General features: G+C 39.4%; 1 protein-coding gene and 1 long non-coding RNA gene across 14 annotated transcripts in view; one reads left to right on the forward strand and one right to left on the reverse strand.

The window, feature by feature from the left end:
- Positions 1-4,832: 4,832 nt before the first annotated feature.
- LOC121058130 lies at positions 4,833-15,217 on the reverse strand. Of its 3 annotated transcripts, none has more exons than XR_005814083.1 (5): positions 15,076-15,217; positions 14,631-14,729; positions 11,605-11,674; positions 10,887-10,934; positions 4,833-8,346 (listed from the first exon to the last, which is right to left on the reverse strand). It is a non-coding gene; the product is annotated as an uncharacterized LOC121058130 (long non-coding RNA). The 3 variants fall into 3 exon arrangements; XR_005814084.1 differs by having other exon boundaries at positions 4,833-8,902; XR_005814085.1 differs by having other exon boundaries at positions 4,833-9,443.
- Positions 15,218-15,226: 9 nt separating this feature from the next.
- GNB1 (G protein subunit beta 1) overlaps positions 15,227-25,757 on the forward strand; it is a 45,369-nt gene continuing 34,838 nt past the window's right edge. For 2 of the 11 annotated variants that reach the window (XM_040533205.1, XM_040533212.1), the window contains exon 1: positions 15,512-15,851. The gene's annotated coding sequence lies outside the window, so the exon portion shown is untranslated. Of the gene's footprint in view, positions 15,852-16,397; positions 16,653-20,805; positions 21,026-22,839; positions 22,873-25,757 lie in introns of those variants that run through there. The other 9 variants (XM_040533208.1, XM_040533204.1, XM_040533203.1 and 6 more) reach the window with 9 other exon arrangements.

Consider the following 25,757-nt stretch of genomic DNA (forward strand, 5'->3'; position numbering starts at 1 on the left):
CTGTTAAGCACAGAAATTGTAAAGTTAGTAATCGCTGGAATACTGGAAGGAATAAATGGCTGGTCCAAGATGTAAAGGTGAGAGTTCTGCAGCATCTTCTCCAGTTCCTTCCCTACCTTTTCAAAGCAGCTGGGAAATATCTAACTGCAAATTCAAACAACAGGAAAAGAAACAGACTGTGCAGTGTAAGCAAAGCACAGCCTTTGAGATTCGCAGACTGGGAAAGTGCAATACCCAGCACAGCTTTAACTACTGGAAAAGCTGCTTATGAGAATATCCTCCTGATCATCTTCCCTTCATTACCCATTCTCTTTCTGGAATCTGTCAGTACTAAGCAAGTAGCTATGGATATGTCAGATAGATGCTAGTCCCAAGGGAAGGAGCCTTTAAAGTCAGTTTTAAATAAAGGAGTAACTTAGAGCAATCTTACTTAAATTACTGTCAGGGGAAAGAGACTACGTGATATTGAAAGCTCCCTTTGGATGCCTTGGAGAAAGGACATAACTTTTTTCCAAATGTACAAATGCCTGAATCTGCACTGAAGTGCTTGGTTCTTACCTGACTCTCCTCTTCCTTGCTTTCCCAAGTAGCTCAAATCAAGCAGTAGGGTCAAATGTCCTGCAAGATGCTACCTTAGATGTAAACACTAAAGAATGCTACTCCTCTGACAGTTTGTACAATCACTTTCTTTTTATAATCTTGCTCACTTCTATCTTGTTGAAACTCAGTCTTTGCTCTTTAGTCTATATATAATCTTCAGTCTAATTCAGAGGTCTCTGGAGTCTGCTTTCAGCCCCCCACTGTATCGGATCACGCCTGTTACTCCACCTAAACTGCCTTTTTCCACGAGATGGCACCAGTGAGCCTCAGAGACCCCTGCGAACGTTGCTTTTTCAGACTAGGTGCTGGAAAGTAACATTTAACTTTCTCATAAAATTTAATTAACTTTGTTTGGAGGAAAAAAAAAATATTCTTTTACTCCTTACTTTAAAATAGCACATAGTGAGATCAAAAAGCCTACTAGATAAGATGTCCTTCATACCTGCTGTGAAATCCTGAAGTTCAAGTGACTTGGGCCATAGAGAGAGTAAAGTATATACTCTGTTATTTTCACTATAATATTCAAGAAACATTCTGTGCTAATAGGAAAGGCTATCTTTCAATCTAGAAACATCCTGGAATGTGACAGATTCCAGCTCTACCGCAGATATTCTGTGCATCTATACACACACCACTTTCAATGGCTTTTCCCCTACTTCCCCTTGTCTAAATAGAGAAGTTACAGAAACACCAAACAGTTGAGGTTGGAAGAGACCTGGATGTCACCAGCCAGGGATGTCACCCTCCCGCTCACAGCAGGGTCAGCTAGAGCAGCTTGCTCTGGACCTAATCTCCCTTTGAATTCTCCAAAATCAGATTGCATTTTTCTGAGCAATCTGCTCTAGTGCCTGACCACCCTTACAGTAAAAGGAGCTTTTTTGAACATTTGAGTGGAATTTTTTCCCATTTCAGTTTGCTGCTGCTGCTTCTTGCCCTGTCAGTGGGTGCCTACCGAGAAAATTCCTCCTCTTTCTTCTTTATGCTTTCCCATCAGGTGTTGTATACCATCATTGGCATGATCTCACCTGAGCCTTGAGGCTAAAGAAACCCAGATTGCTTGTCTTCTCATCGTATGTCAGATGCTTCAATCCCTTAATGACATCTTCTTTCCAACTTGCCTAGATCCTATCACTTAGGAATTTCACCTGAATTTAACTGTGACATTAAATTTATTTCTACTGAATGTAGGCCTAGAATCAACAGCTGCATAAAGCAAACCATGGGAAATACCATGTGAGCTGGATACCTAATCATCCTGTTTACCTCCTCACACTGTGCTGGCAAGCTGTATGCGTTGATGCTACCTATGCAATGCTTTCTTGTTGCACTACTTAGACCAGCATTGCATCATCTCATACGGTGAGAGTTCAGCACAGGCTTGTGATTACAGCGGTCAGCTCAGTGTGCTGCTGATTTGAGTACCAATGGTGAGAAAACTGGCAAGACTAAATCAGATAGAGCAGAGGAGATGCTTCTACAGGACCTGTTTAATCAGAAATGGTGAGCTGCTTGAAAGCACAAAAAATAAATGCAATCTACCTACTGCTTTGCATGGTGCTTTTGGGTGGAAAATGCTATGCGAGTACCCCCTCCTGTGGGAGATGATCCAGGAAATTGCCTGGATTAAAAAAAGAACATGAGGAATAATGCTGTTGCAGCCCAGAAAAGAAAGATCTTCCTTTTCTCCAGTTTTTCTCATTGTCATCGACAAGAAAGCTGTATTTTACCAGCTCATGCCCTTGTTCCCATAGGTTTCAATCAAAATGATCAGCAATTTGAAAAAAAAAAAAAGTTTTCTTAAGGAAATTGTAGCTAGCAATACTGTAAAACAATTGCTTAGTGCTATGCTATAATAACAACAAAATATCTAAGTTTTGTATTGATTCCTACCTCTTTATTTCAAACATATCTCACTACTGTAGGCCTGAAACTTATAATCCAAAATCTCTAAGCTTTAATCAGTGTGTGAGATGCTAGGTAACATTAATATAACTAAATAACAGGAAACAAAATCAGGATAACTTGGTAGCTTATAGGATTAGTTTGGTGATATCTTCATTTATAATTACAAAATATGTACACACTTGCAGTTTTATGTATCCATGTAGCTGAAAGTTCTAGTTGCCACAGTCCTTACTTTTCACCTCCCCTGATTGTCTGCTTAGACCTGGTCCTGTAAGATGGCCATTTGGTGCCCATTTTTGTTGTATCTCAGCTTATGCAGTCATTTATCCACGTGCCCGTGATTAATCCAGATGCCCAAATTAGCTACTTCATAAGTCTGAAACAGCATTCAGAGAAATGAAACTACAAAGAGGGAGTTTCTTCTCAGTCTGGAGATGGGGTGGGGGAAGAAAGGCAACTGCTAGGTCCAAAAATGAGTCAGATTGTTTCTGTTATGGATTTACAAAAAAAAACACATGAATCCCTAATCACAGTTGTGGGGTCTTCCTGGCAGACAATCAAATCGTGCATGTCTGCAGTGCTAGTGATTCATATTTTAAGCTGTTGCTGCATTGTTTTGAATTCAGGGAAGGCTCCAGTATAAAAACTCTGGCACAGGAAGTTCAGCTTCCTCTCCAGATTTCCTTCCTCCACCTCCTTATATGCAGAACAGCAGGGAATATATTTAAGCCTTGCCTGTGCTGTGTGAAAGCTCAGCTGAGTGTAGAACAGTTAGCTTTTACACCCAGTACCTTCAGCTGCAGCGTACAAGACAGGCAGCACAACAGACCAAGTGGTTCTTAAGGACAAGACTTAATCCCCAAAATATTCTTAACAGTTGAGTTGCATTTTCTAGCTGTCTGCAAAGCTGAACCTAGTCCCTAAAGCAAGCATCACCGAAGCGTGTGTCAAAGGTGACTGTTTTTGCCATTCGGTCCCACTTCTACAACAAACCAGGCAAAACTCCTACTGATGACAGCGGGTACTTGGCCATAATATAAATGTGCCACAACTGCAGAGTAAGAACTACAGAAAACCAGGCCTGGATCAAGTCATCGCCTAAGCTAAAACTAATTTTAATAGGCTAATCTCAATTGCTCATTTTTTATCTAGGCTTTGGTGTCCTTTAAAAACAGCTTGCTAGACTCTGGGCTGATGGCCAGTCTAGTTTGAGCCTCAGATTGAAATAGATATGAAAAAAAGTACAAAAACAACAACAAAAATAAAAACAAATGATGATGACAACAACACGTTGTAACTAAGCTCTGGCAGCACATGTTAGGTACGCTAGGAGAACAACGATGCAGAAAGTGTGACACAACATTAAAACCTCTGAGCTAGAGCTATACAAACTGGCACTACCTCGTGGCATTTGTGTATGTGCCAAGGTCCTCGCCAGGATGGCAGAGGTGGCACAGCCATGGCAGTGAAGCGCTGTACAGCCGGGCTAAATCCAGGTGTGGCAATACACCAGGGCAGCTTCTGATGCTTTCAGTTCCGAAACCTGCCTGTAGAGCTATATCTAGGATGTGTGGCTGTGCTTCTAGTGCTTCACTACATGGTGAACGTGTTCCCTACAAGAATGCTTTCTGGGTATAACAAAACCAGAGTGCGGCATTTGCAGAGCAGTTATGACTAAGCTCGACCAGGCATAGTTTATTCTATCACCGACCTACCTCCAGAACAGAACATGCTATGCTGGGGAGAGGAACAGCAGCAGCACCTGCTTCAGTACCTTTTGCTAGCACAGCTAGAAGAGACAGCAGTACAGCAGCAACACGAGCAGGGGGAGAGAGGCCTGAGCAGCTAATTGCTCGTCATGTGTTGCAGGATGCAGACTCTTCCCACTAGTTACAATAGGAGGAGGAGGAGGACAGGAAGAGCTACAGCTCTCTTACCACCACCCCCTGCTCCAATTGAATCTATCGTTCCTGAGACCTCCCCTCCATTCTGTTATCGCCATACGTGTGGGCAGAAGTACACAGGGCTGATTTAGCTGCAGCCCAGGTTAAGCAAGTGTGGTATTGGAAATAAACTAGTGCAGTCCACACAGACAGAGCAGAACGCTGCCCTTGGATCAAATCTGACAGCCTTCTTATGTTACTAACGTGCAGCCTACCACAAGACTGGCACAAAGCATGAAAGCATGGAACTGGGACTCACCTCAGTGCCAAATGCAATCGCTTGCTTTGGGAAGTGGTGAGTTTTTTTAAAACCCCTACCATGTCACCCTCTTACTCATGCATATGTATGAGGAAAAAGGACTCACTGAGCTTTGGCCACGTTCAGATGCTCACAGTAGCAGATTAATAAATAATAAATAGCAGTACAGTCAATAACAAATGCCCGAGGGTGATACTCTATCTAGATGTAGACCTGCTGACTACTGCGTATTGATAAACCACATAATGCTTTTAGCTGAGACTCCAACATTAATTTTGACAGTGGAAAAAGATTTTATTAAAAATACTGAAAATGTAATTCCTGGTTATTTGTATTACATTTCTTATGAGGATTTAACACACACACACACACCCAGTAAAGAACTATGGGAGATGCAAAAACTGCAATTGAATAATCTGATGATAAAACCAAATGAGATGCAAAAAAGCAAACTCACATTTTAAATTGTGAGAAGTACATTTACTTCTTAAGTTTCTAATACTGTTAAAATGTTATGGATAGGAATTGGTTTTGGGGGTGTCTTCTATTTTTTTCTCTTCTGACATACTCTTTAAATTATGTTCAGGCATATTATCATGGTAGTCTGTAATCCGTATGTCCAAAAAATTAAGTAGAAGGTATGAACATGGAAAAATGATCCAAGGGCAGTATTCTGCTCTGTCTGTGTGGTCTGCACTAGTTTATTTCCAGTACTACTTGATCACTTATTTTAAGATACTAAATTCAAAGGAAAGAAAACTATTCTTAAAAATGCTATCCAGTAATCTAAGCTGTTCAAAATACTGCAGTAAGTTCACTTATTTGAAATTGTCACCATATATGCTGTGTTTTTAATTAAGTGATGAATAGCATATTGCTGTGTCTGTCTTTCATGGTGCTGTATTTTTTTCCAGTTCTAAACCTTCCAGAAGTCACTGAAGTTAGTGGGGAATTTTACTGACTTGTAGGCTTGTACCCATAACCTCAAAATAGGAAACTTCAACAATTCTCTAGATTGTTCTGCTGCTGTTATATTACCAATGCAAATCCCTACTGGTACCAGTGTGGTAGAAGATACAAAAGATACAATAGTCTTTATGTTTTATTGGATTAGCATAATACACATCAGTAATATAACAGCATAACTCAGCCTAAACACACACAGGAAATATTATAGCTCTGTTGCTGAGCTTTCTTACGTAAAAAAATGGTTAGCATGTTGTTCACATTATAATATAAAACCTGGTTTCCAGCTGTTACAGTTCGCAAGTAAAAAATGTCTTCAATCAAGCATCAAAATTCAGCACATAATAATCGCCTAAGAATAGACTTTATCCAAAACTAGTTTGTTCAGCTAATTGAAAGCTACAGGCTTATGGAGAAATAACTAATCACATTGCCTGTTTGTGAGTTCTCTTCCTAGTTTTGTGCATGTTCATGGAGACCTGTTATCAGTGGGGAAAGCCTGTGGTTTATGTTACTTTGATTATCTAGTTTTTGAAAGCTTGCCTTAACCCTCTAAAACACTAGTCCAAATCTGTGTTCTAAGGTTTTCAAAATATTTTCCATCAAAATTGTTTTAAATAGTTTCGTTTAAGCAAAAATATACATGTAGAAGGGCTTAATTTATTCCATGATGTGTAATTGTCTTTGTATAGGAAACTAGTTTTGCCTGCTGTTTATTTACTCACATGTTAATCCTTCCCAAAGAGAGACTTCCTGCTGGCTTGAGCCAGCACATATTTCCACACGTGAATCCCACCAAAAAAAAGGTTGTAACTTGTCCCATATCCCTGCCAATGGATTTCAAATTCTATTTCTAGAGCTGACAAACAGAATTCAGTAACAGCAGCAACAATAGCTACAATTTCTTCATCTCTTCCAACCTCTAAAATCTCAAAATACGTTGAAGGTGTTACTGTTTTCAGTTTGCAATACCATTGCACGTTATTATGTCCATTCCTCACCGGTGCACATAAAACAAAGGAACTAAATAATTTGTTCAAAATCAGACTCCATAGCTAAGCCAAGAATAAAACTGAAAAGATCGGTCTCCGACTCTAGAATTTCAAGCCCGCTGCCATAAACCGTTGCTTCTCTGCTGTGTGGGGGAATTACCAACACGACTGTCCTGTAGTTGTAGAAGTTGCAGTTGTGAAGTTGCCTACCTCACGGGTAGTAAGGCTGGAGAGCGTGCTCACCTTTCTCTCCATGGCACCATTTGCTGTGGCACTACGTGCCAAGAGGTTGTCTGCTTTTGGTTTGGTTTTTTATAACCAGCTTCAGCATTCAAGCATGCACAGTGACATTATGTCTCTGTTAAGACAAGGGTAAAACTCCTCCGTGTCATGTGTTCAAGTAACTTAAAATCTCCCCTGAACTCTTGGAATAGTATTGCTTGGCCTCAGAAAACCAGACTTCACTAATGAGGCCACTGCCTCTGTCAGTTCCCCTGGCAGAGATGTTTTACTTTGTTTTGTTTTGTTGCTTGGAAACATGAATTTTATAAGTGCATCTTTTTTGAACAGGTGCTCACAAGAAAGGGTCTTGCAGAATTAGAATCTTTGACAACTGGTTTGAGATTTGGGATGTTTGCTGCGCCCGAGTCTCAGAGGTCACAAGAAAGTTCTTTTTATTTTTTAATAAATTAGAGGACTCGCTCTCATGTTCAAAAGATGTGAATTTTCAGAGAGCTGAGAAAGTAGATTTGTTTCAAGTCTCTTTTCTTATCATCAGCTGAACAGCAAGGTAGATAAGAGTCCTGCATGCTAACATCTCAATTCTTTTTAGCATTTTTAGGAGAAATTGTCATACAGTCTATAAATATCCTCTATACATCTTCTATAACACTCACAGATTTTTTCTTCTGAAACAGTAAGATTGGTGTACTTTTTTTCTTCACTGAGTTCTCTTCCAGCGCATTAACAGAGCGGTTGGGCTGAATTCAGTTGCCAATTTTGCTTGACATGGATGGTGAAAGTCTACCCATTTTTCAGACTATTTTGCTTAGTTCCAGTATACTTTCTGAAATAAATGCTTACTTTTGCAATACAGGAAGTAACCATTATTGAATCTGTTCATTTTATTATCTCTTGCAATTAAATGAATGACTACTGAATTTTCTAAGCATGCCTCATCCTTTTCCTTTACCGCAAATAGACTTTGTTTGGCTAAACATAGATTCTCCAAAGAGAGTGATATGAGTCCCTTACTCCAAATATTTTTGCCTTATGAATGCAGTTTATGTTTTCTTGAATCTGCAGCAGCACCAAAGCTTTACTGCAACTGCAGCAATGAAATAAGTATAACTCTCTGAAAGAGCATCACCCTGCTCAGTAACTCAACATTCGGTAGCTACTTCACTGTGACATCTGTGCCCACTTTCTGAACTGCTATGTCAAGGATCGAAGAATCTTCTACAGGAACCTGACATGTAGCTAGATAAGCAGATTATTTTATGTACTTGAAGGTATTTCCTGCAGACAAACTTCACCACAGGTCTGATGCAGCTGACATCATGGAAAGTTTAGTAGCTAGGCTGAAATCTCAATGTGGATTCTAAGTTCTCAGCATCTCCAGGGTACCAGTTGTTTTCCTGTTAGTTGCCCAATGAGACAATTACACCCTTGAGGAAAGTCCCTTTAAATGGGAAAATAAAAGGCTTTAGGCTTTTACTCAAACTGCTTCATCTGCATTCATGCTACTGAAAAGATCAGTTATTTAAAGAAGACTCTGTACAGTTGGTGTATATGCATGTGTATTTACAAATATATATATCCATAGATGTACAGACACACCCTGTAGAATCCTCTCTCTAAGACTGATAACAATGCCCTTTTGTTACTATTATAGCTGCAGGATAGGTGTCCATACAAGAAATATGTCCATTTACTTGCTTGTTAATATCTGCACATTTACTTCTTCAGATCCATCTCAGGTCCAAGCAACCTATGCTGGGTGTATGGTAAGAGGTTTTGAATGCTATTTTATATTCTATATATATTAAATTCTATATTCTCCCCTGTTCCCAGCAATGTTTACTGTGATTCAAACCAGTGCAACATTTGTTTCATGCCACTAATGGATTTCATCATGATGCAAAACATCCATTTGCCCAGGTAGGGCAGCTTTGCAGTGTCTTTGTCATGCTCCAGCACCAGAGGACTTCTAAGAAGTTGATTTATGGCTTGATGAGCTTCAAGATATAGGGAAAAAACAAACAAACTAATAATACACACTTGAATATGAAAGAAAAACAGAACAAGACCTCTTACAACCACCAGGACGTGGAAAAGATTTCCGATACAATTCTGGTTGTAGGGAAAAAAAAGCACAAAAAATATTCTTCTGGCTCACTCCAAGTGGGTTTGCACAAATAGAAGAAAAAAAGAGGAGGAAAAAGTAGTTGGTAAGTGTGCAAACAGGCTTGGACCAACCTTGAGACACCCATATATGCTTCAAGGTTCTAAGCTGAACATATAGGAAAATTCAGAACAGAGCTTACTCCCAGCAGACAAATTCTGTTAGTTTGTAGAACAAGTATAAATATAGATTGCAAAATTATATATTTGGATCACTCTGTACGATTGTATCACAGTATAAAATTAGTATTCCTTGTAGTCAGTGCCATAGATCCAGGTTCAAGCAGCACTAACGTTTCCTCTCACTTCTTTCAATAAACTGCTAGGTGGTAGCGGCTAAGTAATTTCACATGGATATCCATCAGTTTCCTACGTCTAAGACAAGAGTAGTGATATATTTTGGCTTTAGGAAATGCTTCAAGATTTGCTAAATATAACAATCACATTCAGGAACTAGGCAATGATTTTTTATGACTGTTGAAGTCAGAGATGCGTAGCGTTGATCTTAATTGGGTCACAGGGTGACAGGAACTGAATACAGTTTTCCTCTAGAAATAAAACTGCCTCAACCAGAATTTATGACAAAACAAAAATGCAGATAATTCCTTTTTGGACATACGCTTGTCAGTGCGTACTGTTCCTATGTAACTTATTCTGCTTCTGTTAAGAATGAGATTTACTGTCACATCATTGATATGCTTATTAGGTTCACAGTAACACGTGCACACTGATGTAGTAGAACAAAATCTATAGGATAGTGTGGGCCTTCAGGACTGCTCTGCTTGGCTCTCACACAGATTTTTTTTCCAAAGGATTTTAGAGCAATTTGCAAAGTCTCTCAACAATTCTGAATTAAGTATTCTTGAATCCATTTCATAGATGAACCACAATAATCCATACCATAGTAAGTTCAATATCATCTTCCAAGACTATACTAGTTAAGAAACTCAGGCATATGGACTTTCCTGCCTTTGTGTGCTAAATTACATGATGACTTGCAAAGCTAGTTTATGCTACTTTAAAATCTTAACAATTATTTTTAGTCAGAAGAGAATATAATATGTTTTGTTAATTTCATGTTTTGTTCTCAGAATTCATTTTAAAATAACTTTTTAGTTCCATTGTAATAGGCAAGTTGAAAGAAACTGAGACTGCAGAATGTAGCTAAGCAGACTCAGTTACTCCTACTTTTTCCTCTGCCTGGCCTCACTGAGTATTTCTATTCAGTAAGCTTTTATTAACTTCCTTTAGTGAATGATTTTGATATTCTGCTACTTGGGTACTTCCTAGGAAAGTAGCAGCATGATTTTAACTTAACTGTTAAAGAACTGGCAAAGAACAGCAGGTTGAACAGTTACAAATCAGTTTAAGAAATAATTAAGAGTTCCTGATCCTCAGAACAGACTTGAGAATGATGCATAGCTGAGCTGAAACACTCTGTGTCACTTAATTTTGGTGGAAAGATGGGACCAAATAGGTGAGAACTTGAAACAAAATCAAAATAAGTGAATACTCTATGAATCTCTGCAGTTTTTGTAGAACGTACGCTATTCTGCCTACTAGAAATCAAGGAATACAAAGGCAGACAAAATATACTGCAATGGAAAATAGCGTTGGTGTGATGATACTGGAATATGAGGTGCTTTCCTGAGTTACTGGTTTGGGTAAATTCATTAGAAACGCTCACCTGGGATGTCACAAGCGGAGAAGTAGGCAAAATAAATAATTTTCTATTTCTCAAGCATTTTTATACCATCTTGGGTGCTACACAATTTTGGTAAGTGATGGGTTTTGCCCTTTAGAGAGTGTAATTTATACCTGTTTGGTGACGATTATTCTTTCAAAGTCCAGGAACATCTGAAGTTACTATAGGAAACATGCAGTATATTTACTCAGACAAGAATATGTAAATTTTGATTACAAAAATGCAATAACAACGCTATTTGTATGCAAAAATGAATTGGATTCTAAGAAATTACAAAAATACTGACAAAACATTCAATAAAACATGAATGTAATACATTTCTAAGCAGTATACAAGGCAATTTCACTTGCAAATAAAATTTGTACTCATTAATACTTTGGGGACCAAGTTACATCCTTGCTCTTCTTGTTTAACAAGAACGCCTTCTCTCAGGACTATGTAATATCCGTTCTTCTATCTTTCTGCTTTTGAACAAGATTTCCTACTCCTGCAGCCTAAGACAAGCAACAATTGTCTTTTTAATTGTTAAATTGATCAAGACCCAATAAGAATTCCTCCAAAAACACTGCTCTATACATTACTGCATCACCAAATGAGAAATTTAACTGTTTCTGAACAGTTTCTACAGCTTTCAAAGGACATTCCATGGCATGGTTACTTGTCATATGAGCTGCTGGACTCAAAAACTCAACTGCACCTTCCAGCTCTGTATTTCTAATTGCCTTAGTGGTAAAGATACAGCCATACATTTCACAAAAGGTATAGTTGGGATGCCTGAAGCAGTTCATTAACGCAATCTGTCTCATCCACACATTCAATGAAAGTTACTACCTCTGCAGCAAAGATGTCTGAGTAGGATGCCTGTGGCCATCTGAGCCCTCAGCTCGCATGGTGTGGTGTCCTGCAAATGTAAAACAGAATTTTACAGGTCTGATGACTATGATACAGATGTGAAAGACCAGAATGCAAAAAACATTCTGGGATTTTCACTCCCGGGCAGTACTCCACCCTTATTTTCTCATTGCAAAATCATCTTAGATCAGGGAAGAAAAGTGGCGTTTTTTTGGTCGTCAAGATTCTTAAGTCTATTTCTCAGGTATTTTAAAGACGCTTAGTAACCTTTGTTTTTATCAGTGATGGCAGACACGTATGTAAGAGGGAAAGCAGATCCTGGAGGCTGGAAACAAAAAGCAACTTTTTAAGTGTATGCAGTCACTGGCTGTCTTTAAGCAGATGTCCTATAAATCAGGAATTGATTAAAAATATAAAACTGTGTGGCATAATTGTTCCCTGTTCGGAAAAGTTTCATATATACAGTATTTATAGAGATGGCCATTTTAACAACCACCTCTTTCATGTTCAATGAATAACTTGAAACAATATTTCACAGCTTCACCAGTGTGCTGTAGTGCGCCCTAACATGCAGGTTTTGAATGACAGAGCAGCCTGCAAAAACAGGTGTTCTAGTAGCATATCAAATACAACAGACTTGAGCTAGTTTTGTCTTCATGTTTGAAACAGTTAAAGAAACACATAAACAAGTGAATGTCTAAAAATTTATCTAATTTGGCACGCTCTATAAAGGGGTTAATATAAGATGATTGAGAAAAAGGTGCAAGAAATTTTGCAACTGAGAATTATGGAGCAACCTGCTTACAGGAGGTTTTCAGATCTAAATCAAACTTTTTGAGGAAAAAAAAAATCTCTCTTCGCTTCAGCTGACCTAGTCCTAGCATGTATGGAAGCCCCTGGCATAAGAATTCTCACTATTTTGTGAAAGTAACGTGAGTTACATTTCCCATCTATTTCAGGCATTTTAATTTGCTTAGGATATACTAGCTACCTCAAATTGTACTCATTAAAAAAACAAAGATTTCTTTTTGTTAATTATGTATATTAAGTCTTCAGGTATTAGCAGCTAATTTCAGCTAAAATTTTAGTTACCAACTTTTTGTTTTTTAAATCTAAAACGGTAATGTGACACGGAAACAGATAAACTTATACATGGATTAAGTCCACTTATTTCTGATGACTGTTGCACACTTGCACCAAATACAATCTAGGAGGGGTTTTGATTGTATCTGTATGCACATACAAAAAAATAGGTTAAAAATGAAAAAAGTGTTAAAAAATAAAGATAATGTATATACGGTAGTTTCCAGGATGGGACTACATGAAGACACCAGAATGAAACATTCTGTGCATTGTGTTGCACACAGTAATGTGCGATTCTTCAGGAAGATTTAAAAATGCAGCACAACTGATTTGTCCAGGGAGATTTACAAAGAAAACCCCAACGCAACCAAACCAAAAAAAACCACAACACCTCAAACAACCCTCCACCCTGTCAACAACCATTTCCAGTCTTCATAATCTCTCTTCATACTAGTAGTATAGCTATATATCAATCACATTTTTCACTGGAGATGAGATGTAATTAAAACACCGGATCAGAAACAGGAACTACTGCACAGTTGTGTTTTTACAAAAGAATAGGTGTGGTGAAAGAATTAGTTGTCACTCAGCAGATATAACTCTATTTGTCCTGTCCTATTTCCTTAATCAAACTCCACAGATTTTAAGAGTTGGTGTAGCACAGACCTCAAGACAGGACATTACCTTTAGCTCTCATAAATCAGAGAATGCATAAAAAATTAGAATGAAATTTAAATTAAATTAAAGATTCCTGGGACAGGATAAGATCATTATGTATATTTTACATAAAAAAGAGGTTTAGGTACTATAATTTTATTATGATACAGACAATTCATACAAAGAATCTTTCAGTCTAACAACAAAATCTCAATGCCAGAGCTCTTAGAGAAATAAAATGTTATTTACTATTTGTTATGAACTTCAGAAATCTATGTTTCTGTATAATCTGTGTGTTATACAGCTTTCTTCCAGATCATTCAGTGTTTCTTAAAATTTCCGCAGTCAGCAACAACCCATGGACACAAAAAAAACATGCACTTATAGACATTTGACTATTGGAGTTAAATATTGCAGTAGCATATACAACTGGTTTTTAGATCTCTAAAATACTTTGCACGTATCTAATAAACTTGTTGCGTTGTTTCTTAAGCAGTTAAATTTAATCTATATTTTGCTGAAAGGAATGCAAGACAAATCTCTACGTCCATTCTCAAGAACATTTACATACATCTCCAACCTGTATACAAGTGCTTCCACAGATTTTAAGGGGACAATTTCTGTCTATGATGAACACACATGCCTATTTCTTGGAGGGGATGGAAAAGAAATTATTTCCCCATGGCTGCTAAACAAAATAGAAGCAATTTGCGACTATAGTTCATGAATGTTTTATTCTATTTTCAGTAAATTTCCTATTTTGTTACTTGGAAATCTCAGGACAAAGAACTAAAGCCTTAGCACAGCACATTGGTTATTTAAAAACAAACATTTGATTATTATAAAACAAAGGCTTAACCACACCAGGTTATAGCAGTTGTTTTTAACAGACAATGTGAATAATTGCTTACCCATTTTCCTACAGTTTAATTGACAAACCTATGCTTTCTTTTACTAATTACAGGTAACCACACCTACCTTTCTCAGAAAGCATGATGGCAAGTCGCAGTGTTTTGTTTTGGTTTTAATTCTGCTAGGCTGGAAGTTTGCAGAGAAAAAAAAATGGTCTCAACTTTTTTTTAATTAAATTCCATTTTATTAGAACATAATCTTTCCAGATAGGCTTTTAAGTATCTCTTCAAAATTTTTTATTCCATTTTAACTTTTTATTTTAGCTATTTTTTTCTGCTCATATGAACAAACGGGGGAAAAACAGATTTATACATGTTGATAGGAGAAAAAATGATGCAATACTATGTACTTACTTTCCATCAATAAGTAATGAAGTTTTAGCGTATGAGCGCTGGAGTGAAATGATCCCATATTGGTAACATCTGTCCTGCCTGGGTTACGTGAGGTCCAGTCTGTAAAACAGAAATTGATTTTTTTTTTTTTTTCACATTGTTATATTTTAACTTGCTCTTTCCTATAATGCCTTCCAGAGGAGAGATGGATGCTTATCCCATAAGTAGAATATGAAAATAAGCCCCTGGAAACTTTGGCCCTGCGAGTTCCCTTGAAAGTGATACCACAAAATATAATTACGAAGGTGGAAGCCTACAGAGCTGCCATAATTTTTAAGTCCCTGACAGAAACATGGCGATACAAAGGGGATTTAGTACTTGATAGCAGCTTTTTAAGGCCTCAACCCCTCACCTCCGCCATTATTTGTGCGTAAAGGCCCACAATTCTTATGTTTAATATCCTCACACTTCAGTGAAAAAGGTTTATCTGCTCTCCCTCCAGACCCTGCTCTCCCTCCACGCTCTTTTTAACCGTTTAGCGCCACTTTCGGGGCTGTTTTTTTTGCTGTTTACGCCGGGCTTTTCACCGCCGAGCTGGCGTCGGGCCTGGGCGCCCCGTGAGGGCGGGAAGCGAAACCCTGGCGGCCCGCGCCCTTTGTCCGCGCTGTGAGGAGGCAGCGCCCGAGGACGGGGCGGAGGAAAGCGGCTCCTCCAGCGCCCTTCCCGGCAGCAAAACCCCTTTTTTTCAGCCTCCACACGCTCCTGAGGGGCTAAGGGAGCAGGGTGCTGCCTAAGGGGAACGACGGAGGCCTTAGTCGCCGGCGGGCTGGGGTTGGGGTTGGGTAGCGGGGCGGCGCCGTGCCGGGGGCTGGCTGTGAGGAGGAGCCGAGCCGAACCGGGGTTTCCCGGCCGGGCAGCACGGGCGGGGCGGCTGGGGGGGGAGGTTAACCGCGCCCAGGCTGCTTGCTTCCCGATGGCTGCGGGGAGCTAAGCGGGGACCGAGCGTGCGAGGAGGAGCCGAGAGCCAGCGACACCCCTTTGCCCCCCCCTCCTCCGCTGCTCTCCGCTTCCGACTCTACGGCCCGAGCTGCTCGCTGCCTCGGCGGGATCGGCCAGACCCAGCGCGGACGGCTGCCTTCTTCCTCGCCATCCTCCTCCTCCTCCTCCTCCCTTCCCCTCCCCAGGCCGGCGGGGACGCGGGCAGGAGCCGCGGGCGGCCGAAGCGGCCCCGTTAATGAGCAGGTAACCGGCCGCGGGTCGGGTTGGGGCGGGTCGGACCCCAATAAAGCGTTGCCCGGCTTTCTTCAGCCCCCTTCGCCCCCACACGGGGCTCCCCGAGCCCTTCGTCCCCGCCGCAGCCCCACCCTGAGGCCATCTTCCCGCCGCCCCCCCCCTTCCCTCCGCTCTCCCCCTCCATCCCCGGTTCCTTCTTCCTCTGCGTGGCTGCGCCCTTCCACCCCGCTCCCCTCCCCCGTTCTTCCCCATCGCTGCCGCACTTCTCTTTTCCCTCCTTCCTCCCCTTCCTCCTCTTCTCTCAGCCTGTCCTGGTGCCCCCATTTTTCGCCCTCACCCCCCCCCCCCCCAAAAAAAAAAAAAAAAAAAAAAATTCGGCCCCCTCCTCGCCTCAGCGGGCGGGAAGGGCGGCTCATGGCGGGGCCGTCTCAGCATGGCGGGGGCGCCGAGCTCCCCTTCCCCACCTCGCCCCTGCTCCTGCCTCCCCTAAAAAAGAAGTGTGGTTGTGGCTGGAGGAGGAGGAGAGAAAAAGGTGGGGGTGGGACCCTTTCTCTCTTGGAGGCTTTAAGGCGAAAAGGGAGGGGACGCTGGGTTTTGCGGGGATCCATTTTTAATTGTAATTACGCCGCGGTGGTCTGCGTTAAGGGGGGGGGTGGGGGGGGCTGTTTTGTTAAAATACAGAAGGTGAGTTTCCAGAGAAATCAAGCCGGCAGAAGGAATGCTTGGAGAAAACACTCGAGAGAAAGCTACGGTGGGGCTGCTGTAATGGTGGAAAGCTGACTGAGAGGAGAGAGGGGCGAGACCGACAGGGTAAGGCTGCCTCCAGCACCCCCTGCCCGGCGGGGAGCCCGGGGGTATTTTCTTCTTAAGATCACAGATGAGGATGCATTTTGCTTCACATTTATCATTCCCCCATCTATTACGGTGCTGCATATTTTTGTGTGCCCGTAGCAGCGGTAATGGAGGCTGTACAATAGGAAAAAGGAGTTTCCTCCTTGGAAATGTTAAAAAATATTATTTTGGTTCCCGATTAACTATCAAAAAGGCTTCAGTATTAATTTAAACCTGTATATATATATATATTTACCCATGGAACGGATACCTAAGGGGTAGGATTTTTAATTCCTACACCTTTGTATGAAATGAAAAGATGGAAAATCTTGCATATAAAAGAGACATTTTATTAAAAAAAATAAAAATCTAGTCCAGAAGAAAATCAGAATGATGGAGACGTTATTCTAAGATGTCAATTTATCATTCCTGAAGCTGAGCTGAAATTTTAACGAATATGATACTTCATTATTCCCTAACAAAGTCATAGGTGGGACTCATTTGAAATTAGGCATCCTTTCTAGGATGCTGAGTGCCACGTTATTATGTATTGTCCCCACAGTAGAAAATAGGAGGAAAGGACTGTGAATGCAAGGTTTTAGTGGTTATTGAACAGCTTTTGAGAATTGTTGGCTGAAGTTGGAAGGGGCAATTGAAAATCAGAAAATTAAACATTTCACTACTGTAAAATATCTGCCCCTAATCGTGAGAGTTATCCTATATTTTAAGCTGATCTGCTCGGCACAAGGATGCGAATCGAGACAAAATGCTGTCGGCGTGTGTGAAATGCATGCAAGAAAACGGGGAGATTATGTTAAGCTCTAAATTTATTCTACATGTAAAGTATCAGATTTTTTTTTCCCCTCATGTGCTTTAGGAGGGGAGAAAGAGAAGGGCTGATAATCGTGTAGTTGTTTTGGTGGCTGCAGATTAGCCAGGGTGTGTGTTTGATTTTCTTTTTGCTGTGAATGAATGGATCTCTCTGTGCCTGGGCCCAATAGCTGCAACAAGATGGCGTTTGCAGCAAGGCAGCTCTCATTTTTCAACTCCTCCTCACCACAGCTTTGCCAAACTAGATCTTATTTCATAATTGTATTTAGATTTACTTTCTCATTCGGTTTGCTTGCTTCTTTTTTTTTGGGTGGGGGTAGGAGGAGCATTGGGGCGATTATTGAGAGAGGTCGGTGGGTTTTTCTTCATTTTTGTGAGCTTCTCCAGATAGGAACTGGTGGGAGGAGTGACTGCTTGTATTGAAATGTTCACATCGGCTGTCACTGGATAAAGGGGTGACACGATTTTTTTTATACCTCGCAGTGCCTGCTTAGTACCATCAAAATGCTCTTTGTTTTTCTGAAGCCTGTTGCTGAAAAACGGCATTTTAAACCTGGAAGACAGGTATTGGGAGGCTCTGCGAGGGCTGAGCACGGCTGCGGGCTCTCTGCTAGTCAGGTAGCAGGCCCCGCGCAGGCAGGTGCCTTCCTGGGGCACAGAGGAGTCGCCTGGCTGCTGCCCAGTGCTTGCCACGTCTGGCGGCTCTGTAAGCTGCTTCTGACCTGAAATTATTGTCATGTTCCAGGTAATTGTTCCTGTTACGGGGAAGAGCAAGAAAGGGTTTGGGGGTATTAAAAAGGTTCTGCTTCTGCGAGGTACTGTATTTTAAAGGAACGATGGAAAATTCTAAAACAGTTTTTATGTTTTTTTTTTTTTAATATATATATATTTTAATGGACTTTCCCGTGGTAACTTTTATGATATTTCACTATAGAGCCAAGCTTCTTAACTTTGGTAGCTTAAATAAAATAGCTTGGTCAATATTTGGTATACTGGACTCAGGCTTAAAATAATATAGTACCCAGTAGGAACGATAAGAAATGGTGGTTGTGTCTTCTGTATTCAAATGACCTCAAAACCCTTGGTAATATCTATCTTTTTAGTAGTGTTTATGTATGACTTTATGTATAATCAGGTGTTTGTTACTTTTCTGTAATAGCCTAGCTGTAGTTCATAAAGAAGGAAGAAAACCCAATTTGCAGTTGAAACTTGTGTGTTTTTTTCATTGGGGGGTGGGGGGGAAGATGAGATTAGCCAAATGTGTTTTGGTCCTGTACAGGTCCTATCAAGATCAAATTATTAAACAAGAATACTTGTCCAATAAATGGTTAGTTCAATCTATTAGCACATTTAATGTTCTGTTAAACTTGAAACTAACTGTAAATTTAAAAAAAATTTTTGGTGCTAGATATTTGGCCTTTCAGTATAGGATCAGAAAGGAGGAGGATGAAGTGGGATCCTGTAGTGAGTAAGAGAAATTGCATTTAGCCTTGTTTAGTCCTTGTAGCTGTTAGGTCATTTAAATCATTGACAACATGTAAAATTAGAATTAAACAATAAATCCTAGCAAGAACAGTTTTTGGATTTTCCTACCTCATGGAAATCTGAAAAAGTTGTGTTTAGACATAGTGAGAATTTCTCTATGTGTGTAAGTAATCAATAAAATTAGTATAATTAGGAAGTATTTAGAACTTTGTGTAGCATTGTTCTTAATATCGTTCAAGAACGAATGCTCCACAGCTATTAAAACTTGAAACCAGAGCAATTAAGACTAATCTGCTTAGAATGAGAAAATTCTCCAATTAATGCAATTACTTTGGGGATCCTTTAATTATAGTAGAAATATATATCTGTTGTGTTTTTTAGGGTGCCTTTTCTTGAAATTAAACCAGATGACGTTGGCTGCAGTATGTAATAACTTCCTGGTGCTTTGGAGCCTTCAGTTTGGTCATGTGGGAAACAATCCTGCTGCTTCTTAGGAGCTGTGATTTCTCAATCACAGTGCAAAATGAGCTACCAGTTCGTATGGAAGTAGCATTGCTTTTGCAGATCCTTAGTAGGCCTATTCCTGTAGTTAGGAATATTAAGAAAGCTTTGAATTTATTTAGTTTTGTAGTCACCATGATAGGAGATTGGAGTTCCTTGCTTTCTGTGCAAGCGGCAGTAGATTTGTCTTCTGTATGTCAGGCCTGGCTCATGTTTAGTATCTGAATTGGATTAAATTCTTACTGTCCATGGATTTTGGCTCTCAGCATTAGTGGATTGGTAATTGATATTCTCAATTTTAATATCCAGTTTTAGCCATATGGCATACCGTATTGTTTCAAGAATTCCACTTAGCGCTAGTTTGCTGCTAGGAAGTCGAAATGAGAAATCACGCGTTCATGTGGTTGAAATATGCTTAGGTGAATCTTCTTTGGAGTCTCTAATGCCTGTGTTCATGCCAGTATTTGGGGTATTTATTTTACAGTATTTTACTGCTGATGTTGGAAAAAACTATCTATAACCTTGACAGTAACTACCTTGTGTTGGTGAAATGTTAAACATTTGATTGAAGATAAAATGGACTATTTTTTAAGGGAGCCTCTCGAATGCTCTAAGTGCAAGCTCAAAACGAAAAGAATACATACTACATTCAAAATGTTTTTTTTCTCCCCACTGGTAATGTTGGAACTTGTATTAGCCAAGGTCATGATAAAAAACAAAAATACCCCCAAGTCCCTAAGTTTCTATTTAACATAGAATCTCAATTTATTATTTCTTCACAGGGTGTCTAGTATGCTAGGGATTTGTGTGTGTGGATTTGTTTTTCACCAAACAGAAATGTATGCAGAATCCATAGGTACTTGAGCCAACTGGTAGTTCAGCAGAATGTTAAGAGGTTTTTAAAAGCATTGAGCTGGCTACTAACAGTACCTTTGCTTTAGATGCCAGAATAATCAATGTAAATTACTGTGGAAAGCTTCCTAGTACAAGAATGTTGATGCTCCAGAATAGGTTTTCTAGCAGAATATTGCGTTTTTATTAAGCACTAGAAGACTTTTAAGTAGCAAGGATATGGTTTGGCCTTTGAATGAAATTATGTCATCCTCCCCCCCAAATTTGAACATGTAAAAATCAGATATTTTATTGGTCTGCTTTTAACAGCTGGCCTTTTTAAAATGTGTTCTTTACAATTAATATCTTGTAAAACTATTAATGTGTATTAAATGTTTGTGTTAGTAGATTTATTCATGGCGTAGCATGTTATGATAAGTCTCTTGAAATATAACAAAATATTTCTGCTTATCTGTGAGACTGCAGCTGGAACCCTGAGTGTACTAGGTGGAGGGGGAAATGTTTGCCCTTCCACGTGTATTCCTGGGCGCCCAGGGCTAGTTCTTCCTGAACCCAGCTAGAGGGAAATGACATGACAGCATCCATGCCTGCTGTCTGGGAGCAGCTGAGACCTCGTGTGGCTACATACGTCTTACAGCATCCTCAGTAACACTGAGCGTAATTGGATGTCTACAAGACAACTTGTAAGTGTAAGCCAAAATATATTTTGGGGGCATCGTGGGAGTCTTGGAAGTAGCTCTAAATTCTGCCCAGGGTTTTTATTGCTGGCCTGAATGCTCAGTTATTTAGGTCTTAAAAATTTTCAAGTTGCAGGAAAAAAGGATACCCCAATAAACGTTCCACATTGCCCTGGTTTCTGAAATTACAGTTCATTGGTGGGGGAATCAATGACACAGAGCACAGGAGTAAGTGTGGGCTTGGAAAAGCAGTTAGGAAGCAAATGCTTCAGTTATTTAGATCTTGCCAGATTAAAATCCTGTTGAAAACCTGTGCAAGTAACTGTAGCAGGTTTACAGTAGCGGTGCTTCAGATGTTGTGGGTGTCATCGGAAGACCTGGTTTTGGATTAATGAATAGGTTAGCATTGTCAGCTGATCCATGGTAATTATCTGTGTCTGCACTCTTAAGGTAAATGCAAGGTTATTAAAGTAAGTATAGCCCTTTTTTTATGGAGGTCCAAATTAATCCCGATATCTCCAACTCAGTGTAGACCTAAAGCATGCATGTTAGGTGACTCTTGCAGTGCAGCTGGCATGGGAAACTTGCTTGTGAGCCTCGGTCTGCTTGGCTTGTGGGCAGACAGAATCCGTGTAGGATTGCTGAGATTTCTTACTGGCTTGAATATTCAGGTAAACTTGTTCTAAAAATACTTTTCTCTAAATATTTTTAGCTTAAGAATTGTTGAAACAAAGTGTTTCTGCCTGTTGTCACAGAATTAACAAGAGAAGAACTACGGTTGTTTTTGATTTGGTAGGATTGAAGAGCTAAAACTTGATCTGTCTGCCTTGTCAGTTTTGGAATCCTAATGTATAAATGAAAATGAGTCTGAAGAATTAAAAAAGGTGATCTGAGGGAGCTTAAAGCAGATGATGAGTAAGGTAGTTCTGCTGGTAAAGACAGGCTAAATCTTCAAATTATTTTCATAGGTAGTAATAAGAACTTGAATACAAAAAAAAATGAGGAAGCGAAGGGAAAGAATGAATGAAAATCTATTTGCCATTATAATAAGAGATGTTGTTTGTTGCTATGAGTGGTTAGTGTGAAACTGCTTCATTAAAAATATGTTTTTGATTAATTAGAATTTCAGCCTGCCAAATCAATGCGATTTCTAAAGGTTCTCTGTGTAGAAAAGAAATACCCTTCATAGACTACAAGGATTAATTGAATTCTAGATAGCTAAATACATTTTTTTTCTTGCACGTTCCTGCAGTGGTCTGAGAAACAGGAAGGTTTGCTTAAAACTTCTTGCCAGTTATGTTTATCGTGATGAGAATATCATTTAGCTGTCTTCTTGAAGACTGCAGTAATGCCTGCCAGCTCTCTCAAAAAAGAAAATATTAATTATCCATAATTAGATGGATTAGATAATTTTTGTAGCTTTATGTAATGCAGAACTATATTAAAAACTATGTGAAGATTTTTGTCACTATTTACAGCTTTTTTTTTTTTTTTTTACCCTTGCAAAGGGGAAAAAAAAGGGGAAAAAAACACAGGTCTGGGAACTCCAGCATATGGTCTATCAGACTAGTTGTGAGTATTTTACCAATTCAGGTCTCAGTGATGATTTTGCTCATCCTTACTCCAAAACCAAACTGTAGCGACTGTAGAAAACAAAATAAGATGTTCTGCAAGGCTCTCTATATGACTTTCAGAAAGGCAAACGCCCACAACGTTGACATTGCTGACAGGAAAGCAATGCCTTGCTTCTGTGGCTTGTTTTTTCTTTTGTTACATTAGGCTTAATTAAACAGCTGGTACCATTTATTGTCTTTGTACAGAAAGAACAAGAATTTCTGCTTAAATGATTTCAGGTGAGCTGTTAACTTTGCATTTTTATTTTCATCATCCTATTCTGTCCTTTTTGGCTTATCTTGGGCAAGCTATAAGGAACCATTTTAGAAGTCTGTTCATTACCACGTGCTTTGTGTTCACCCTGATATTTTAGGAAATCAGTCAATAAGTGGAGGTTATCTAAAATTATTTGCAAGACCCTGATGTTATGTGATAAGCTGAATGGGTTTTGGTGTTTTTTTTTTTCGTGACATGTTGAAACAGATTTCCAGTTCTATCCTGACAGAAGAATTTATAATTGTTCACTTCAAAATTGCAGTTTAACTTTAGAGGAAACTGAAATATAAGTACCTAGTATTAACGCTGTGTGCTTTACCGTAAGGACTTTCTCATTCTTAATGGAACGTGTGCGGTAACACGGTATGGTTTACTAGACTTCCTTTGCTGAGGGTAACTGAGCAGGCTGTTAAGCCTACAAATGATTTTGGAGAGATGTAGTCTGCTTGTATCTGTCCAGATGTCAGGCGTTGCAAAGTACTACCTGAGGCACTGATGTCCTTTTGTGATGATGCGTGGGGGAGATGTGGCTTTCATCAGAAACGAGAGGAATTGAACTGCCCTGCTACGTTCTGTTTTAAAATCTGAATACTTCGTATTTTGTCCACCCTTTTGGGCAATTTCATTTAACAGTGTTTTACAGAAACGAGGGATGGGAGGCAGGTCGGAGCTCCAAGACTGAAAAAGGACAGAAGATATCAATGTGCATTTTTTGTTAATTCTGATACATTAAAAGTCGATGCTTAGTTATCTTCAGTAGTGAAATACTAATATTTTCTAGTAAGATCTTTGTGGTGAAAACTAGTGCAGCGAGTCTGTTTCTGCCATAAATGTAATTAGTTCTGTTCCACTTAAGTTGATTTTAATTGCTGAGCTGATACATCTTGGTTAATGCCAAATGATTTGAGGTATATATTAGGTAGCGAACATAGTAATGCTTTAATCTGAAAAATAAAAAATACATAAACTTAACTTCCAGGGCATAAAACATCATGACTTACAGCTGCATAATATGAAACTTAGTGTTATGTCTTCAGTAAATACACACATGCTCTGTTGAGTACCATTAGCTTGTGTGCTTCAAGGTGCTGAGAAGAAATGTGATTATTATCCTCTGGGATTTCTCCTGTTTTGTTCCCAGCACTGTTTTCTCCAGCTAGCCTAACAAATGTGTTTGGGGTGGTGGTGGTGGTGGCAATTTTTTATGTTTGTCTAGAAAAACAAAGTAGATGTGATAGTCTGCTGAAACCTTTGGTACTCAAAATAAGATCATGCTGTACTAATTAAAGAACTCTCTTTGTTGGAGCATATGTTTGATATTCCTGTTGCATGTTCTTTGTGAAGTGGTAAAATGCTGAAGATTTAGGCAGATATACTGCTGTCTAGCAAAGGTGTTGTGTGTACAAAGATCAAGAACAGTTCGCTTGGTGCTTAAAGTAATTTAATTGTGCTTCAGGTTACGAAGTCCTAGATTTTGCTACGAGTTGACAGATCCTATCTGGCCAGTGATTTATAGATCTGTTGAGCCTGAAAACTTGTAGTTGGAATTGCTCTTCTTGTTTCTCAAAACCCAGTAATAACCAGTCTGATTTTGTGGATGAATGGTGCATAAATACATCATTTTAAGTTACACACTCCATGAACTAATTTTTAAATAGTACATGTTGGAGCCATAGTCTACGTGAATTTAAAAATAAGTTAGAAATTATATTAAAAAAAAATCCTTAAACTGTAACAGTCATTGACTTCTGCTGTGATTGTCTAAAGTAAAGAAAACATGTCTTCTAGGTATTTGAAATCAAATTGCTGAAGTGCCTGTTTTCTCCTAAAATGGGTACTTCAAGGTTGCTCTGCAGTCTTAGTGAATTTATTTGTCTTTCTGTGTAGGTTTGACAGTTAACTGATGAACCTCTTGCACAAAGCACAGGTTGGCCTTCCACTACTTGAAATTACTGTACATAAATGCGAATGGTATAGAAAAGCAAGGTGGCATTGACCAATGGCTTTGTTATGAGCTCTCACTTAGTAGGGCAAGAAATGAACTGTTTTGTTATCAAAATAGGATTTCTTTGTAGGTAGTTCTGATATGAGAGAAGCTTTTTCTCCCTTGAAAGCTTAGTGTACAGGAATACAGAGCAAGGATTTAAAATAGTACCAGCAATACTGTACTAAGATCGTGCGATGTTTATTAAACTTGTGAATTTCATCCTGTGCCATGCACAGTCATGCTCCTTGCTAAATGAGGGGAAAAAAAAATAATGGCACATCTCTGATGTTTTCAGAGAGTATAAGCAGGGTAGCAAAACTAACTCAATATTAAGGTAATTTGCTTAAGAAATACGTTATCTTTATTGATATTTTTCTATTGCATTAATACTTTTGGCTTCTGTTTGTGCAGCTGTTAAGTAGTTTCCTACAGATAGAGGTTCTTACCCCAGAAGAATTGGTTGTGGCTTTTAAAACTACCTGCAGTTGATTGCCCTTGTGGCAGGCCTTACTGTAGAACTTAATATGCAATGTTACATGGTTAAAATACTGCGTGATGCTTCAAGTGAAATAATGTAGAACAGGAACATTTAAAAACCTTTGGCTTTGGAAATCATACTTTTTGTTTACTGCTCTGGGAATTGAGCATAACGCGTTAAGCTGTATCACTTAGTTAGCAGTGACTACCTGTTTTCCGGATACATACTGTGGAGAATCCAAGACTTCATTTGCTTGGTTCCGATTTCTCAGTCTAAATTATCCTGTAATAGTTTTGTTGTTGTTGCTTTTCCTTATCCTTGCAGTTGTGAGTTAAGCTCCAAAGGGCTTGCTCTGGGGAAGCCAGTTATTGCTGCCCTCTGTC

Source organism: Cygnus olor, chromosome 21 (genome assembly GCF_009769625.2).
Source record: "Cygnus olor isolate bCygOlo1 chromosome 21, bCygOlo1.pri.v2, whole genome shotgun sequence".
NCBI classification, from domain to species: Eukaryota; Metazoa; Chordata; class Aves; order Anseriformes; family Anatidae; genus Cygnus; species Cygnus olor.